At 35.4% G+C, this 19,467-nt stretch overlaps 1 protein-coding gene across 1 annotated transcript in view; it reads right to left on the bottom strand.

The window, feature by feature from the left end:
* The window catches only part of DOK6 (docking protein 6), a 435,938-nt gene that overhangs the window by 376,197 nt on the left and 40,274 nt on the right, over positions 1-19,467 (bottom strand). The window lies entirely within an intron of this gene.

Here is a 19,467-nt window from a genome sequence, read left to right as displayed (position 1 = left end):
CATTGCGTTGAGCTAAACTGAATTTTATTTTTAATTTATATGGGTACATAATAGTTACACATATTTATGGGGCACATACGACATTTTGATACAAGCATATAACATGTAATGATCAAATTAAGGTAACTGGGCTACTTCCAAGTGTTTCAAATTCTAAGTGTGGCAGAATTTAATGGCAAAATCTGCTCAGTGACATGTTTCTATTTGTTAAATAAGAATTCATTATTTGTTTCCCGAAATACAGGGCTCTCCTTTACAGTATACAAAGAAAATAATTCCATTATAATGAGAAATATCAAATTGTCACCATATATAATGTCAGCTATGTATATTATATAAGCCAAAGAATGACACATGAACCATGATAATCACCTAAGGAGGATAAATGATGAATTAATAATGAGAAACACAGGAAGAAACAGTGTAATTCACATTTCATTTGAAAATATAATAACATAACTTCAAAATTAAATAATTGCCTATTGCATGGCATAGTGCTTTTCAAAACTGCAAGCTGTCTCTCCATGCTATTTACAATACAATTCAGGAGCTATCATAACCCCTTCAAGTCCCTTTGGAAACTGTGTTGTCACTTCTAATACAGATGTCACAACAATAATAATTGTAAATAGCAAGACTAACAGCTAATGCATAGTTCATAGTAATAAATGATACGGGAAACTGCATATTTACACAAACTCCTCAGTAATTATGGTAACAGTAAGTGACTATCTGGTGGCACACAAAAGGATAGGTTTCCTAAAAAGCACCTATTTTTTCATTACACAAGAGACGAGAAACCGTGATTTGATAATATCTAGGTCATTTTATAGAAAACATGCTAAATTATTATTTTTTGCAACATTATAAGCCAAATATAAATTAGTCAAATATAAATGAGGAAAGCAAGTTGTATTTCCTTGGATAACTATGAAATGAATCAGATAAACAAAGTCACTCATATTTTCATATATTATACTTCCTATAGTATAGGACTATATTCCTGATTCAAAATAATTCAAAATGAATCACCTCAAATTCCTGATTCAAAATAAATTCTTATTTTGTTCACTGTCAAATTTTTTATATGTGTTACAGTAAGCACTTGTTTTTTATTCCATTCATCTTTATCATTTAAAAATGGTCTATGATCTTTTATATGAATTGTCAGAAACTCCAGGAATTACTGTGTTTGCCACATGACCCCTTTAGGCAGCTATAATAGCATATGGTGTGTTTTCATAACTCATTCAGTCATTTCTTAATCTTATCTTCCTCTTTACTTCAAAACATTATTAAATAAGGCAGTGGCTAATATTTTGCCTGTATCATATTATGCAGACAGAATTGATCCTTACCAAAAATTTTACTAAGGTTAAAATGAGTCATTCAGATCTCTTTGACATTGCTACTTATTTATTACTTCCTAGGTGCTGAATGCCTTCACTATCTTTCCTCCTTCCTATTTAAGAAAAAAAAAAGTGAAAAAAAAATGAAAGAAAGTTACTATTTCTCCCAGTATCAATATAAAAGTAACTTAGATTATTCACCAGGAAAGAATATTTCATTGCAGACACAGAAGAAGGCGCCTTCTTTCCTTCCTTCCTTTCCTCCCTCCCTCCTTCCCTCCCTCTCACTTTTCCTTCTTTTTTTTTTCCCCTTGAGTCTTTGAGATTTTTCAGATTATATCACACACATCGCTAACTGATCACTGAATAAGTTGGAGATTCTCCCTTATGATCTCATGCAGCTTTCTTTCGTTTTTGAAAAATTTTTCAAAGACAAAAAATATATAAAATGTTATAGCAAGTTTAAATTGAACAGTTTGAATGCTCCTCAAAAAATTAAAACTAGAACTGCCATAAGATCCAGCAATCCCAATTCTAGATATATGTTCAGAGGAAATAAAAACACTATCTTGGGGAGAACTCTGCACTCCCATGTGCACTGCAGCATATTGACAGTAGCCAAGATATAAAATCAATCTTTGTGCTCATCGATGAAAGAATGGATAATGAAAATGCAGTGTAGATGTACAGTGGAATATTATTGATACTTAAAAAAGGAAGGAAATCCTGACATTTGTGACATCATGAACGAATGTGGAAAATACTATGCTAAGTGAAGTAAGGCAGGCACAGAGGGACAAATCCTGCATGATCTCACTCATATGTGGAACCTACAAAAATCAAACTCATAAATGCTTAACGTAGGATGGTGGTGGCCAAGGGCTGGAGGGAGGGGTGCAGGAATAGAATAATGTTTGTCAAAGGGTTCAAAATTTCAGCTAGACAGGATGAACAGGTTCACAAAATCTACTGTACAGCATGGTAACTATAGTTAATAATAATGTATACTTACAAAATGCTAACAGTGTGGATCTTAGATGTTCTCACAACAAAAAATGATAAGTATGTCAGGTGATAGTTAAGTCAGCTTGATTTAACTATTTCACAATGTATAAAGCATCATGTCATACACCATATATATAATTTTTATTTATCAACTATAAATTTTAAGGTATCAACTATACCTTAAAAATTTTAAGACAATAGAATAATTTTATTAGAAATTTTATTTTATATAGTTCTATCACATAAATACAAAAAGAATTCAATATATTCTTATGTAAATGAAAATACAAATTTATCCGTATCTGATTTCCATTATTTTATATTCTAAGAAAACTAAAGCTCCTTCAATTATGGATAGAAATCAAACATGCCATACAAGAAAATTAGTGAACTGACTTCCAGTTGTGTATGTATGTACAATCTTTCCCCCCATTATTGGGTTCAAAATATTTTAGATGTGAAGAACATGGAACTAAATTGAATGAACAAAGGTCTAACTTCTTTTGTTTATTAGTATTCAATAACCAATTACAATATGTAAAGATGCTACAAGGAGAGAGAAATAATTTTAAATAAAAGTTAATCTGGATTACATTTAAGGAGCGTTTACTTTGAAAAGTGTGATCTGAAATTTTAAAATAGAGGTTTTGTCTTTATTGTTTTTCTTGGAAACAGATCCTCCAAGCATTTCAACTGTCAATAGTTTCCTAGACTAATTTGAAGTGCCCTGATTAATATTATGTAATAATATTCTAGATCTTTAAATACATTCTGTAGTTTACATTGTTCATAATTAGGACTGGCTTTCTTCACAATTAGTGCAAATTGCAAACATTTTATTGACAAATACAAAATATCCACAGTGTTTTAGCTACAGAACTTTATAGATGATGTCAACACAATATTTTATAGATTATTTTCCCTCATTAATTTCGCAGGGCAAAAATCTTCACTGAACATCTCTGTCCTAGACTGAAGATGGTGAAATAAGAATGTCATTGTGCATTAACTTCCTGTGCTCATAATCTAATATAAAGTCCAATTAAATATCAAACTACTGTCACCAAATTTTCAGTAAATCTGAAGCTGAAGATGCAAAGAACATTGGGAAGAGGGCTCTGCCTAGAGACGAGGAAAGTGGACCCTAATAACTGAAATTTCAACAGCAAAACAAACATACCCATTCCATTGTTTACAATCTCCCAAGACAAGCTTTTGCCAAGAAATGTTTCTAGAAAATCCCACATCAGGATGTCAGTCCCACATCAGGATATGTGACAAATAACTGGAATTCACATTGATTAGATGATTTCTTTTTAGAAGTGAGTCTATCATTATGCAGACATGTTTATGAAAACAACACTCATGCTGTTAGGTCATTATACTCATTAAGTGTGCTACAATTATGTTTAAAGCCCAGGATAAACTGTGCACTTTAAAAATTGCCAAATCTTTACATGGTCCAGATCTTTACACTGTCAGGTCCAGAGTTCAGAATGCTGGAAACACAGGAGGGAGCAATTTAAGTCACAAAATATTGACAGAAGTCAATAGTAAATATCATTTTCAAATAAAAGTAGCAGTAATTACAGTTTAACTTCATTTGGTGTCAATGGAATGCTAAGCAGTAGCCTGACAAGACAGAAATAGTGCCATAAACTCTAAATAAGAGGACGCAATTGAGATTAACACGCACACATGCACATACATGCACACACACATTTGCACAGACACAGACACACACATGCACACTGAGACACACACACAAACATGCATTTACATACATATGCATGTACATACAGACACACATAGACACACACACATAGACACCCACACATGCACACATATTTACACGCAGATACACATGCGCGCGCACACACACACACACGACAAAAGTCAATGAAACAGTCTTGTAGCAGATAGAACTGGAAGTGATCTGTGGAGTTCTCTCTCGAGTGTCTTACTCAGAAATGAGTTAGCTTAATGTTTCAGTTAGTTTAATGGCAAAACTAGTGTTTACATAAAAGAAAACATCCCCAAGGGGAGAGGATATGGAAGAGGGGTCAGGAGAAGCCAACAATAAACAGCAGTATAGCAGATGTTGCTGTTCATCTCCAAATGCCAAGGGCTGATGAAGAGCACTCCCAAGGGCTCCCTCTGAAGGGAGAGGGAGAAACCGCTATGGTAGAATTTTGGTGTTCTCCCAAGATTGATGTGTGGAAATCCTAATCCCCACGGTGATGCTGTGGGGAGGAGAGGCCCTGGGGAGTTTATTAGGTAAAGAGGGCAGAGCCTTCATGATTAGGCTTGCTGCCCTTATAGGAGAGGCCTGAGAGAGACCCCTCATCCCTTCCACCATGGCGAGGAAACAGCCAAGGTGCCATCTATGAACCGGGAAGCAGGCCCTCACTAGACACCAGTCTTGGACATCCCAGCCTCCAGCACCATGAGAAACACGTTTCTGTTGTTCATAAGCAACCCAATTGATGTTACTTTGTTACAGCCATCCAAATGGACTAAGACAGTTACTAAATATGTTTCAAAATGCTTAGCCATAGACTAAATTCCAATTTCCTTTTAGTCTGTTAATACAGGCTGATCCGATGAAGGGTAATGAAAAGCAGGCAAAGTTGTCAGTCATCTCTTTGGGCTGAAAGAATTTAAAAGGCAGGACATTTCTTAATGGCTTGAGTTACTTGGGTACAGAGTTGAAAATAATTGCCCAAGCTCCCAAGAGAAACCACCTTTCCAATGCTTAAATGCTATTAATCTGGATTTGTTGAATTCTGTTCAGATTTGAGAGTTTCATAATCTTCTAGCAGAAGGATTAATCAGTTAATACCCTACATGAATTCTGTATAAAAACATTTTTTAAAGCCAAAGCAATTCACTGAAGCTTTTAATAAAAATAAAGACCAAAATCTAGCACAAACAGGACAGGGGCTTTCTATCATTTACAACAATGTGCTGAATAAATATGCCTTTAAATACCCATGACATTTAGAATTTTTAATACCAAAATTGAAAGAAGCAATAATGCAATCAAAATATTCATGAAAAGCTGATGTCTGAGGATACTTTTGTCAATATTCTTAACCTTCATAGCACAAGGAATAGTTTGAGGACACACACACACACACAGACATAGAAATATACTATACTTAATAGCCTATGCAAGAAGGCCAATAGCTACGATTTCATTTAATCAATGGTTAGTGAATAGCTTCCATCTGACAGGGCTCCTATAAGATTTTGAAAGCGTGTGGTTAAAAAAAATACACAGGACGCTTGATTTCATAAACCTTATGATAGAGGGAAATACAGACAAATAAATAGACAGTTATTATATGATCTAATCACTGGCATGAGAGCACATAGGGGAAATGTAACACACTTTGGAATTTCAAGGAAGATATCCAAAAAGAGATATCCTATCTACTTGAAAAATTATTAGCAACTAACCAGACAAGAGGATGAGAAATTGCAAGGGAATTTGTCTTCCTTTTGAAAATGCAAGGGAAAGTAATATGGACAAAAGGAAGAACAGGCATAAGCACCTACAAAGATCCTACAGGCCACAACAAGGATTAAGGCTTTTGAGCTGCATGGGAAGTTTTAAGAGAGAAGACAAATTGGAGTTTTACAAGATGACTTAATCCACAAGATAGAGAGGATCAAAGAAGATGATGAAGAACTGCACTGCCATTTCTATTTCAAATTCTTAAGACACATGTATACATACACAGGGACATATGAAGTCATTTCAAAAATTGGCTTAGCAAACAACAATAGGACTATGAGTGGAGGGGGATATGAGTTCAAAAATGTTTTTAATTTTAGGTTTAAAGAGAGTTTTGAAAAGATGTTTATAACAGCTGGAATAAAAGTGAGGTGAGATAAATAATATAAAGATTAGAGGAAAGCATAACATTAATAGATTAAATAGGGCCTCCAAGAGGGGATATGATTCAGAGAAAAGCTGGGACAAATTGAGACCAAATAGGGATATGTGCTCCACTGTAATCAGATGAGATGAATAAAGGGGAATTTATTTAATAGATGCCAGTAAGACTGCCAGGCACTTATCAGGAACTGAGGAGCCCCTGCCAGCTGTGCCCATGGTGGAGTGGGGGTGACATTATTTGCTTTGAGTGATGAGGAATATGGTAGGTCAGAAACTACAGGAAATAGAAGAGGCTTGAAAATAAGCAAAAATAAACTCCTAAAACCTAAAAGTAATTCTGGGAAGCATTTCTGAGTTCCACATAAGATTGCAAGTGCTTCTAATAAAATACATTTATAAGTTTGTGAGTGTGTTTCTGAGAAAGAGACAATGTGTGTGTGTTTCTGAAGTATATATGTTCATCAGAACCAAAAAAGAATGTGCTTGCTTTACAATACCACTACTACTATTAAAAATAATTAATAATAATGACAAAGATGTCAGTGTCATTCCACAAAATGTTCAGAACTTCCTAAGAGCAAGGCTCTGGGAAAGGCACTTTGGAAAATGTAACTCAGTTTAAGGCTTTTCTGTGCTTTCCTCAAACATGATACTATATTATTTTGCATGTGCACGCACACACACACACAGAAACAAGACAGGTTAAAAAGACCAAGTATGAAGCAGAAAGTGTTGCTGCTTTGACAGTTAAAAAGTGGGCATGATTTAAGTTAAGATGAGACTGCAGGAAAGGCGAAGGTAGGCTTTTAAATGATGATTATGAAAAATGAAAAGAGGGCAATACAATTATAAGGCAAGAAGCCACTATTTTAACAGATCTTTATGAGTTGAAAAGTAGTAGATTCAGTGGTTTTGTTGCAAAATAATAAAACACAAAAGTGATTATATAAATTTATCATACCAATGAGTTCCCCAGATATCAACAATTTGTTACAATTTCTTCAGTGTTCGTGAAAGGTTTGCATGACTTAATATTTAATTACTGTTTTGGGATGTTATATAGATATGGAAACAATAAATTCATGTATAAATACATTGTTTGAGTACATCTAACAGTTTTATATAAAGCATAAACTGACTGATATTATTTAGCTACAGCTGCATAAAACTTACTGATATTAACATACATCAATATATGTATAATATTTTATTGATATGATTGATGTATTAACATAAATATCTCCTTGTTATTGCATAATTACATCTGACCTATCACTGGTGATAAGTTTTATTACTTAAGTTGTGAATATCCTATTTTCTGTTTTTCACCCAATGATTGATGATGTTTGAGTGGTTCAATGACTGCTTTAGTAATTGTGAAAAATATGTCTTTCTATTTATATCAATCATTTTGCATTTTCACTTGTCATTCCTTAGTAATGAGGAATTTTCTCCTCTCCCTTATATCCTTTATATATTGTGCCAGAAGGTACGGAAGTGCTTAAACACTGACAAGGAAATGGCAAAAGGGCCCAGAAGTCAGTTTAAATGAGCTTTCATTGGCTACATTTGGAACAATTTAAGTATTAAAAGGACTAATGAGATACATTGTTTATGAATTAAATTTTGTAAAAGAGTTCCTAAATGCTATTAAAGAAATAAGAAAAATAATATTTAAACACAAATAACATAAGAAGGTAGTTTCTCCAGCAATTTTTACCCACACATATAACACCAAAATTGGGTTGCGTTATTTAGCAAATATCATCTGAAATGTACATTTTTTTATAAACTCTGTATATTCAAGCCAAACACCAAAAGTAACCGATATATTGCTTTCACATGTCTTTTGAGTTTTTCCCTAAATGAGAATTATGAAATATTATTTCTTGTGCTAAAAATAGTAAAGTTCTGAGTACAGTGACAAAAGCTTAGTGATGGTGACTATAAGTACAGAAACAGAAGGCAGTACTTCCTACAACAGTGACCATGGCAGTGAGTTTCATCGTTCTGAGCACAAGTCCTGGAAATATTACTGATTGGGATTTGCTTTTGTTTTAAAATGTGATGTTCCTCAACTCTAATAAGAGGCGAACATTGAATTATTTTAAAATTGAAATGCTAAGAACATTGACACATTTTAAATACTTGACAAAGATTGGTCGATAATTATTATTGATGGTATCAACTCCACAACATGAGGACCAACACATAGGGCCAGAAAAACTTGGAGAATAGATTTTAAATGAGAAACGAACATATAGTATTAACACATGCATGAGTCCTAGAAAGTATAAAAGGCTAATTTTAGGGGTTACTAAAGTGTAATTTATTGAGTTTGGAATATAATACATTATATGGCACCTTCACCCACACACACACAAAATATTTTTTTGAGATTTCTAACCTCCTTGGTTAGGTATTTCTAGGTATTTCTCCCTTCCTTCCTTCCTCCCTCCCTCCCTTTTTTTGCGGGGGGAGAGTTGTGGCGGGGAGTCTCACTCTGTCACCCAGGCAGGAGCACAGTGGTGTGATCTCAGCTCACTGCAACCTCCACCTCCCAGGTTCAAGCAATTCTCCTGCCTCAGCCTCCCAAGTAGCTGGTATTACAGGCACCTGCCACCACACTCGGCTAATTTTTTTTGTATTTTTAGTAAAGACTGGGTTTCAGCATGTTAGCCAAGCTGGTCTTGAACTCCTGACCTCAGGTGATTACCCCCACTGGCCGCCCAAAGTGCTGGGATTACAGGCATGAGCCATAGCTCCCAGCAGGTCTTTCACTTTCTTTTTGGATACTGTAAATGGGATTGTGTTCTTCATTTGATTCTCACTCTGGGCATTATTGGTGTATAGAAATGCTACTGATTTTTGGACATTGATTTTGTATCCTGAAACCTTGCTAAAATTGTTTATCAGATCTAGTAGCATTTTGACAGAATCTTTAGGGTTTTCTAAGTGTAGATATTGATAGTGAAGAGAAATAGTTTGACTTCATTTCATACTTGGATTCCTTGGATTCCTTTCCCTTGCCTGACTGCTCTGGCTAGGACTGCCAGCACTATGTTGCATAGGAGTGGTGACAGTGGGCATCCTTACTTTGTATCCTTGAAGGGAACGCTTCTAGCTTTTACCCGTTCAGTATGACATTGGCTTTGGGTTTGTCATACAAGACTGTTATTATTTTGAGATACGTTCATTTGATGCCTAGTCTGTTGAGGACTATTATCATGAAAGGATGCTGGATTTTATCAAAAGCTTTTTCTGTGTGTGTTGAGATGATGTATGTTTTTGCTTTTAATTCTTTTTATGTGGTGAATCACATTTGTTGATTTGCATATGTTGAACCAACCTTGCATCCCAGGAATAAAGCCTATTTGATTGTGGTGAATTACGTTTTTGTTTTGTTTTGTTTTGTTTTCATGGAGGTTTGCTCTTGTCGCCCAGGCTGGAGTGCAATGGCATGATCTTGGCTTGCTGCAACTTCTGCCTCACAGGTTCAGGCCATTCTTCTGCCTCAGCCTCCCAAGTAGCTGGGATTACAGGCACAAGCCACCACCCAGCAAATTTTTGTACTTTTAGTAGAGACAGCTTTCACCATGTTGGCCAGGCTGGTCTCAAACTCCTGACCTCAGGCGATCCATCCACCCTGACCTCCCAAAGTGCTGGGATTACAGGCGTGAGCCACTGCACCTGGCATGTGAATTAACTTTTTGATGTGCTGCTGGAGAACTACCAAATGCTGCTCAAATAAATCTGAGATGACACAAACGAATTGAGAAAGATTCCATGCTCATGGACTGAAATAAACAATATCATTAAAATGGCCATAGTATCCAAATAAATTGACAGATTCAATGCTATTCCTATCAAACCACCAATGACATTCCTATTAGAAATAAACTATTCTCAAATGCATAAGGAATGAACAGAGAGCCCAAACGGGCAAAGCAATCCTAAGTAAAAAGAACCAGACCTGAGGCATCACATCACCTGACTTCAAGCTATACTATAGGACTACAGTAACCAAAACAGCATACTACTGGGACAAAAACAGACATATAGACCAATGGAACATAATAGAAAACTCAGAAATAAAGCTGCACACCTACAGCATGACCAACAAAAACAAGCAATGGAGAAAGGACTCTCTTTTCAATTAATTGTGCTGGAATAACTGGCTAGCCATATGCAGAAGAAAGAAACTAGAAACTTATCTTTCACAATATACAAAAATTAACTCAAGATAAGTTAGAGATTTAAATGTAACATCTCAATGTCTAAAAATCCTAGAAGAAAACCTAGCAAATAACCTTCTTAATGTTGGTCTTGGCAAAGAATTTTTGGCTAAGTCCCCAAAAGCAATTGCAAGAAAACCAAAAATTGACAAGTAGGACCTAATTAAACTAAAGGACTTTACACAGTCAAAGAAACTATCAACATAGTAAATAGACAACCTACAGAATGGGAGAAAATTATTCACATACTATGCATCCAACAAAGGTCTAATATCCAGAATTTGTAAAGAACTTAAACAAATCAACAAGCAAAAAACAAATAACCTCATTAAAAATGGGCAAAGGACATGAACAGACACTTCTCAAAAGAATACATACAAGTGCCCAACAAACATGAAAAATGCTCATCATCACTAATCATCAGAGAAATGCAAATCAAAAACACAGTGAGATACCATTTCACACCAGTCAGAATGGCTATTACTAAGAAGTCAAAAAACAATGGATGCTGGCAAGACTTCGAGATGGATGCTGGCAAGATTTTCTTTCCCATTGAAAGGGAACACTTATACACTTAAAGAAAATGAGTTCAGCCAGTGTGGAGAGCAGTTTGGAGATTTCTCAAAGAACTTAAAATGGAGCTACCATTTGACCCAGCAATCCCATTCATGGTATATACCCAAGAGAATATAAATCATTCTACCATAAAGACACATATTATCATATGTTCACAGCAGCACTATTCATGATAGCAAAGACATGGACTCAATGTAGGTATCCATCAGCAGCAAGGTGGATACAGAAAATATGATACATATACACCATGGAATACTGCATAGCCATAAAAAAGAATGAAATCATGTCCTTTGCAGCAACACGGATGCAACTGGAGGCCATTATCCTAAGAGAATTAATGGAGGCACAGGAAGCCAAATACCACATGTTCTCACTTGTAAGTAGGAGCTAAACATTGACCACATATGAACATAAATATGGAAACAATAGACACTGCAGACTACTAGAGGGGAAAGGGAGTGAGGCATGGGTTGAAAAATTACCTATTGGATACTATGCTCACTACTGGGATGCAATATACTCATGTAACAATCCTGCATAGGTACCCCTTGTATAGAAAATAAAAGTTGAAATTTAGAAAAAAAAAGGCTTCATTTTTGACATAATTGCTGGAATAAAAACAACGTTTTGATATCATGAAAAAAGAGGGGTGTTTTGAGGTAGTAGATATGGTTCTTGACTACAACGGGTAAATACTAAATGTTTATTTTTATATGGCAGAAACAGATTTGTAATCTCGTATCACCTACATTTCAAACAAATTTGAAGTCTTTAATTCCTCTTTTAAATTATAATTTTTAATTTGGATACACTATAGTCAGTGCAAGTCTCTTTAGAGAACTGGCATTTCAAACAAGTTTATATTTTTGGGGGGGAAATAAGATTAATGTTGCCATTATTTGCATGGATTTTAAAAAGGTAAATGAGTCCAAATTGCCCATCATTTAGCTTTTTGAATATAAACGACAAGTTATTTGCCAATACAGCTGTAGGTAATTTTACTGAAGGAGAAGGACTGCCAATATTTTACATTTCACACTGTGGCATTTACCCCTAAAATGTTACATTCTTCTCATCTGCCATTAGTTAAAATCCTAAGCCTCTGTGTATCTTACTTCCCATCCCTATGTAAAAACAAACTGATACATTGATAAAATATCTCCAAACATACCATTGTAACTCCACACAATTCTAATGCATACGCCACATGTAATATCAGAGAAGGAGTGAAAGACAGAGAAACAAAAAAAAATGAGGTATTTTACAGAATTATTCACATATATTTCTGTTAAAAATAGTTGAGTCAGTGTTCACTTTATGTGTTAAAAACAAACACACACATGCAAAATAAACTTACAGATCCTTAGTGTATCAAAAGCTTTCTTCAGACTTAAGAAATAAAGTAGGTCAAGTGGCTTTTGACCTTGCAAGAATGCCTGTCATTTCTGCAATCCTGTGTGGCACTGCCATTACTGCTAGAAGCATACCTACTAGTTACTATTCTTTCTTTCATGATGTTCTGTGCTTTTACACATTAATGACTTTCAGCTTGGTTTTGTTTTGTTTTGTTTTGTTTTTGCTATAGCTATTCAGCAAAAGTACCTAAAGACGAATTCTAAACAAAGTTGAAAATGTTCCACAGCTATTTTCATACATGGTTATATATTTTCTAAGACCAATAAAGCCTTTGATATTAAATTAGTAGTTAGTGAAAAATTGCTTACTTCAAGTGCTAAGGTATTTTGATAATGTATGTTATCAAGATATAAACTTATTATCGAGCTATTTTCTTTCTTTGGTCTTGTTTATAGATTTATGTCAAAGTTCATAATTAAGAAAAGAAAAGCTCTGAATTCCTCAATTCTACATATTAGATCACATTTCTACAACACTGTAGCAAAAGTTTCTCATGTTGTATCTGCCATAAACTTGATTATTCTTAAGTGATAATGGAGACTACTGTTCATATATGTATTACATCAAAAGTAGACTTATCTTGCACCCAACTTTTTAGCAATAAACTCTTTGTGTAAATATACAGGAATAACATAAACTAGTAATTAAAGACCACAACTAACTAGACCAGAACTCAAGATTATCAATTACTAAAGAGAGCGAAAGATCTCTAGAATGATCATATATACAAATTAGTCTAATACAGTCCTGGTTATACCTTAATCCTAGCTTCCTGTCTTGTCAGCTCTTCTTTGTACTTTCAAAGTATCCAGATTGGGATGACACATTATTTGGTGAATCTCTACATAACATGCATTTTGATATATTCTACTTTTGAAAAATGTGGCAATTGAAATAAATATATTGCCACATTTGAAAGTGAAAATTGCCATATTTTTCAAATATATAAATGGCACTCAGTATTTGTAGAATGCATATTAAATGTCGCTTTTTATTGCACCTAACATTTATTTAGAAATATAACAATATTTCTTATTATTCAATGCTCCAAAAATTAATAATCTCTCATGAAGGACCAAGCATGGAATAATCAACTATTAAAAATCTATTTGGGGCTGAGCACGGTGGTTCACACCTGTAATCCCAGCACTTTGGGAGGCCGAGGCGAGTGGATCACCTGAGGTTAGGAATTTGAGACCAGCCTGACCAACATGGTGAAACCCCATCTCTACTAAAAATACAAAAACATTAGCCAGGCGTGGTGGTGCATGGTTGTAATCTCAGCTATTCAGAAGGCTGAGGCAGGAAAATCACTTGAACCCGGGAGGCAGAGGTTGCAGTGAGCTGAGAACGTGCCATTGGACTCCAGCCTGGGCAACAAGAGTGAAACTCTGTCTCAAAAATAAAAGTAAAAATAAAAATAAAAATAAAATCCATTTGGGATGGCATCACCCAAATGGCAGAGTAAGAAATGCCAGCCCAACCCTCATTGCACAAAAGCAACTACAACACCAGCAAAAAATCTCAGAGTCAACTTTTTTAGAATTCTTAAATCTAGTTAAACACTTAAAACAATCTGGTGAAAGTTTAATGAAGATAAAATTTGCTGCATCAGTGTAAGAAATCACTGTGACATTTTAAGTTGTCTGCCTACCATCTCCCACTTTCCAGATGAGTGATGGCGATGAAGACAGCAGCAGACCACACTCCTTGTTCAGGTTGCTAGTGCCAAAGACAGCAATACAATTGCTATTATCAAAGAATTGTGGCTGTGTTTTGACCTGTCTTTCAAAGCTCCCTGAATGACTAGCATGAGGGCTACAGTTAATTTGTCTGAACCAACACATTCTCAGGGCTGGGATAACATTTGTCAAAAGTATTTAAAGCCTGAGATAAGGAATATAACAGGTAATACAGCAAAACTCCAGGGAAGAAGAGGTTAGGAAAAGACATATGCCAACTTTTAAAAGATCTGTTTATACCAGAATATCAAGAAGACTAATTACATGCTCAGGGCTATACACATACTCTGATAAAAGCAGAAAATAACCTCAGCTTTCATCACTGGCTCACCTTCTGACTCCATGAAAATAGGAGGTGAAAGCTAAGGCAGGGCTGTAAATGGCCTGGCTGAGCACTGAAGGAATATAGAAGAAAGAAACGTATGAAGATTACAGTGGAGATGAATGAAATAAAGAACAGAGAATCAACAAAAGCTAAAATTGGCTCTTTGAAATAAATATAAATAATATCAACAAACTTTCAGATAGACTGACCACGAAAAAAAAGAGAGGACTCAAATTACTAAAATCTGGAATGAAAGTAGAAACATTACTACAGATCTTATATAAATAAGGAATATAAAAGATATTACCGCAAACATTTTGTAAGAGACGTGACCTCGCTGTGTCACCAAGGCTAGAGTGCAGTGACGCAATCATAGCTCACTGTAACCTTGGACTACTGGGCTCAAGTGATCCTCCCATATCAGCCTCCCAAAGCACTGGGTTTATAGACATGAGCCACTATGCCTAGCCAAGAAAACAGATTTTCAATATTCTCCAAAAAATACTACTAAGCTGAATCTAGCAGCATATTTAAAAATATATATACAATAACCAAGTGAGATTTATTTTAGAAATGAAAGAGTGGTTCAATATACGAAAGTCAACTAAAGTAACATGCCACAATAGACTGAAGGAAAAAAATATATATGATGACCTCGACTAATGCCAAAAAGAAAAAGCATCTGACAAAATCCCAAACAAACCGTTTCATGATAAGAACACTTAATAATCTAGGAAGAGAAGGGAATTTCCTCAACCTAATAAAAGGCACTTGTGAAAAGTTCATAACCAGCATTATACAAAACACTGAAAGAGTAGAAAACCTTCCCTCTAAGACCAGGAACAAGATAAGGATAAACACTTTAGCCACGACTATTCAATGTTGTACTAGTAGTAGTTCTTGTTAAGAAAAATAAATCAATGGTATTCAAACTGGAATGAAGTAAAATTATTTATATCTAGAGGTAAACCTAATAATATACATAGGTATTCTTTAAACCCCCCCCCCACACACACACATACACACAAATCTATGAAGCTAAAAAGTAAATTTATCAAAGTGGCAGAATACAAGATCAACACATAAAAAATCATTGCATTTCCATGCAGTAGTAATTAATAATATGAAAATGAAATAAGAAAATAACAAATCAAAAAGAATATAATACTTAGCAATACATTTAACCAACAATATGCAAGACTCGTATACTGAAACTAAAAAAAATTGCCAAAATAAATTAAAGCAGGCAGAAATAAATAGAAAGGCATTATATGTTCATCAACTCAAAGACTTCATAGTGTTTAGATAGCAACACCCCACTGCCACAAGTGATCTACAGAATGAATGTAATTTCTGTTAAAAAAAAAAAAAAAAAAAAAGGGAAAACCTGATCCAAAATTCATATGGAATTGTAAGTAGCCATAATAGTAAAAAATAAATTAGAGCAAACTTGGAGGACTCAAAGTTCTCAATTTCAAGAGCTACTTGGGAGGCTGAGGCAGGAGCATTTCTTGAACCCAGGAGGTGGAGGTTGCAGTGAGCTGAGATCGCACCATTGTACTCCAGCCTGGGTGACAGAGTGAGATTCTGTCTCAAAAAAAAAAAAAAAAAAAAAAAAAAAGGTTGATTTCATATTATCTTAACTTTGCCTCAATAATAACTTATATAAATTAAACACAAAAATAAAAACCAATATGGTATTTGGCACTGAGGAGACAGCAATAAAGACGGCAAATTCTTCCCACTGAAGTTTTCATCCAAGTAAACCTCAGAGGAACATTTACAAAACAGTCATAGCTCATGTGTGGGATTCGGTGGTTGGGAAATGCATTCTTGGAGAACAACCACAAATTGAATCAACTCCATATGGTGCCCTTTTTGTGCAGTTACTAAGGCAATGAGTTCCTGGAGTTATACATCCACAACTTTTCTTTAGTTCTCTTCAAATATTCAGCCATCATGAGATAATGCTACAATAGTTTCTTAAGCAACATTGCAAGTGAACGAGCCTAGGCTGCAATGATGAGTGCCATGCTCTCCAACACATCAAAGGGCTTTAAACATTCTAAACTGCCTACTGTACTTGATCCTCCATAAGCTCAGCCATTTCCTTGAAGTCATTTAAAGCCATCTTAAAACTTATATACTTTAATATCCTGTCTTATAACCTTCCCTGATTGCTTTACAAGTAGAGACAAATTATATATCATGTACACGTATATACATGCATATATCTGTATATGTATTAATGTATGTATATGTGTGTTGTGTATATTTATGATTATGTGTGTTTCCATACATTTATGTTTATAGAATGTGGTAAGCACAAGCATAGAGTGTACACAGCAGGTTAAGGGAGCACATAGACTTGACCTCCACTCTGAACCTGAGAACTATGATTACTACAGGAGGTGGTATCTGAGGATCTATCCTAACAAAATTCAGGAGCAGCAATACTATGGGTGTATATCTAAATACCACTATCAGCAACTCATTCAAACAAAACAGAGTCAAGGGCATGTAATTCCTTGTGGATAGAGCATTTAGTACAAGGGATAGAAAGTAACACAAGAAAATGCTGGAGATACAAGTAAGAGACTTGAAGTCTTACTTCAAGTAAGACCATTCAAGAGAATGGTCTTCAAGTCACGCTAAGGAGTTTAGACTGTCTTAAGCACAATCATATTAGAAAACAGAATTTGGAAACAAATGGAACAAAGATGGCAGTTTGCTACTCTCTTGTAGGCTACAAGAAAAACATATGGGTTCAAGTTTTCCCATGTAAGTTATTTACATGATTTAACTCACTGAATCATCACCTAGTAGCACTTTGCAGAACAGAAAACTGCAGAACAAAGAGAAGACAAATTTGCTGAGGTCACATTGCCAGAAATGCTGGAGCTGGGTTTCAACCTGAGATGGTCTCGCTCCACACACGTGACCACTGTGCTCTGGTGTTCTCACAAGGTCTCTTGAATCTGCCTCTAGTTTTTTGCTGAGAGAGGAGCTATGCATTCATCATGTAGTCAAATGTCATATTCAAACACTAAAATCTTTCTACTCATACAGAGCTATTTTCAAATTAACAATCTGGAACATCATGTTCAGAAATCTATAGATCCTATGTAAATGTAACTTTTTACTCTGAAAGAAATTAATTCAAGCTCTGAGTCTACTGACGCATTTGTTGTAAGGTAAATAGGCGTATTTGTATCTTTGGTATACCAAATAAAAAAAAATGAGTGATCTTCATTATTTTAGATAAAATGAGTGTGAAGCAACGTTTGTTTCCCTCCATTATTTGTACATAAATTAAACAAGCATGTATTGAGCATCTGCTAAGGGTCTGCTTTGTGCTGTTAGTATGCAGTGAGAAATAAATGATCCCTAATCTTACAGACCTCCCAGTAAGGTGGAGAAACACTAACAAAATATTCACACAGATATACAATGAAAGATGTGTAATGAAGTGTCTTCAAGACAATAAGCAACATGTTTAAGTACAGTCTAAGACAATAAGCAATATGTATAAAGTAGCAAGCAGAAATTCCATGTCTATTGTTGAAAATGATTTACAAAATAATATGGTTTGGCTCTGTGTCCCCATCCAAATCTCATCTTGAATTGTAATCCAAATTGTAATCCCCACTTGTTGGGGGAGGGGCCTTGTGGGAGGTGATTAGATCACAGGGGCAGTTCCCCTATGCTGTTCTCCTGACAGTGAGTGAGTTCTCACAATGTCTGATGGTTTTATAAGGGGCTTTTCCCCCTTTGCTCTGCACTTCTCATTCCTGCTGCTATGTGAAGAAGGATGTGTTTGCTTCCCCTTCTACCATGATTGTAAGTTTCCTGAGGCCTCCCCAGCCATGCTGAATTGTGAGACAATTAAATCTCTTTCCTTTATAAATTACTCAGTCTTGGGTTTGTCCTTATAGCAGTGTGAGATGGACTAATACACAAAGCATATTAAGAGTCTTTGAAGATCTTTAAAAATAAAAAGAACATAAAATAAGCTTTCAAATACTGAGCAAACTGACCCTATTTTTTAGAAGGGAGAATTAAGCAAGTCAAAAACAACATTAATGGTGAATTTAAAAAAACACACAAGGTAAAAGACAGACTGATGAATTATGCAGGATTGGTACACAATTTAGAATTATCCAAATCCTCTGACTACCTTGTTCTCTTACCTCTAGCTCTGCATGTTCTGGGGGAACCATATTTTAATCCCCAGCTTAAATGTTATCTCCTTTCTTAACGTATTTTTCTGAATTCTGCCTTCCTTCCAGCCTGAACGATTTTTTCTTTTCTCTCAATATCCAAAATGCCTTGTTTCCTCCTTGAGGCATTCATCACATTCTGTGTAACACTATGCACACTGGTGTTCTACCTGTACCACTGGGCCATCTCTTTTTATCATGAAACACCTATTGTGCTTTTCACAATACAACAGCTGTTGAATGAACAGTTATTCTGTGCATCCCCTGGCTGTTGACATTTCTATTATAAAAAAGAAGAATACATTTTCAGCTACATTTATGGCTATATTATCCAGTGCATGTTCTGGTGGGCTCAAAGAATATAATTATCTAATTCGGAAATATCTTGTAAGTGATTTATGCCACTCATGTTTGAATGAATCACTGGAGGTAGGTCCAGTATAGATTTGAAAGTTCTTGTTTACGGCCGGGCGCGGTGGCTCAAGCCTGTAATCCCAGCACTTTGGGAGGCCGAGACGGGTGGATCACGAGGTCAGGAGATCGAGACCATCCTGGCTAACACGGTGGAACCCCATCTCTACTAAAAATACAAAAAACTAGCCGGGCGAGGTGGCGGGCGCCTGTAGTCCCAGCTACTCCGGAGGCTGAGGCAGGAGAATGGCGTAAACCCGGAAGGCGGAGCTTGCAGTGAGCTC

The sequence above is a fragment of the Rhinopithecus roxellana genome, chromosome 21 (assembly GCF_007565055.1).
Source record: "Rhinopithecus roxellana isolate Shanxi Qingling chromosome 21, ASM756505v1, whole genome shotgun sequence".
Taxonomy (NCBI): Eukaryota; Metazoa; Chordata; class Mammalia; order Primates; family Cercopithecidae; genus Rhinopithecus; species Rhinopithecus roxellana.
This window is presented reverse-complemented; position numbering and strand designations above follow the sequence as displayed.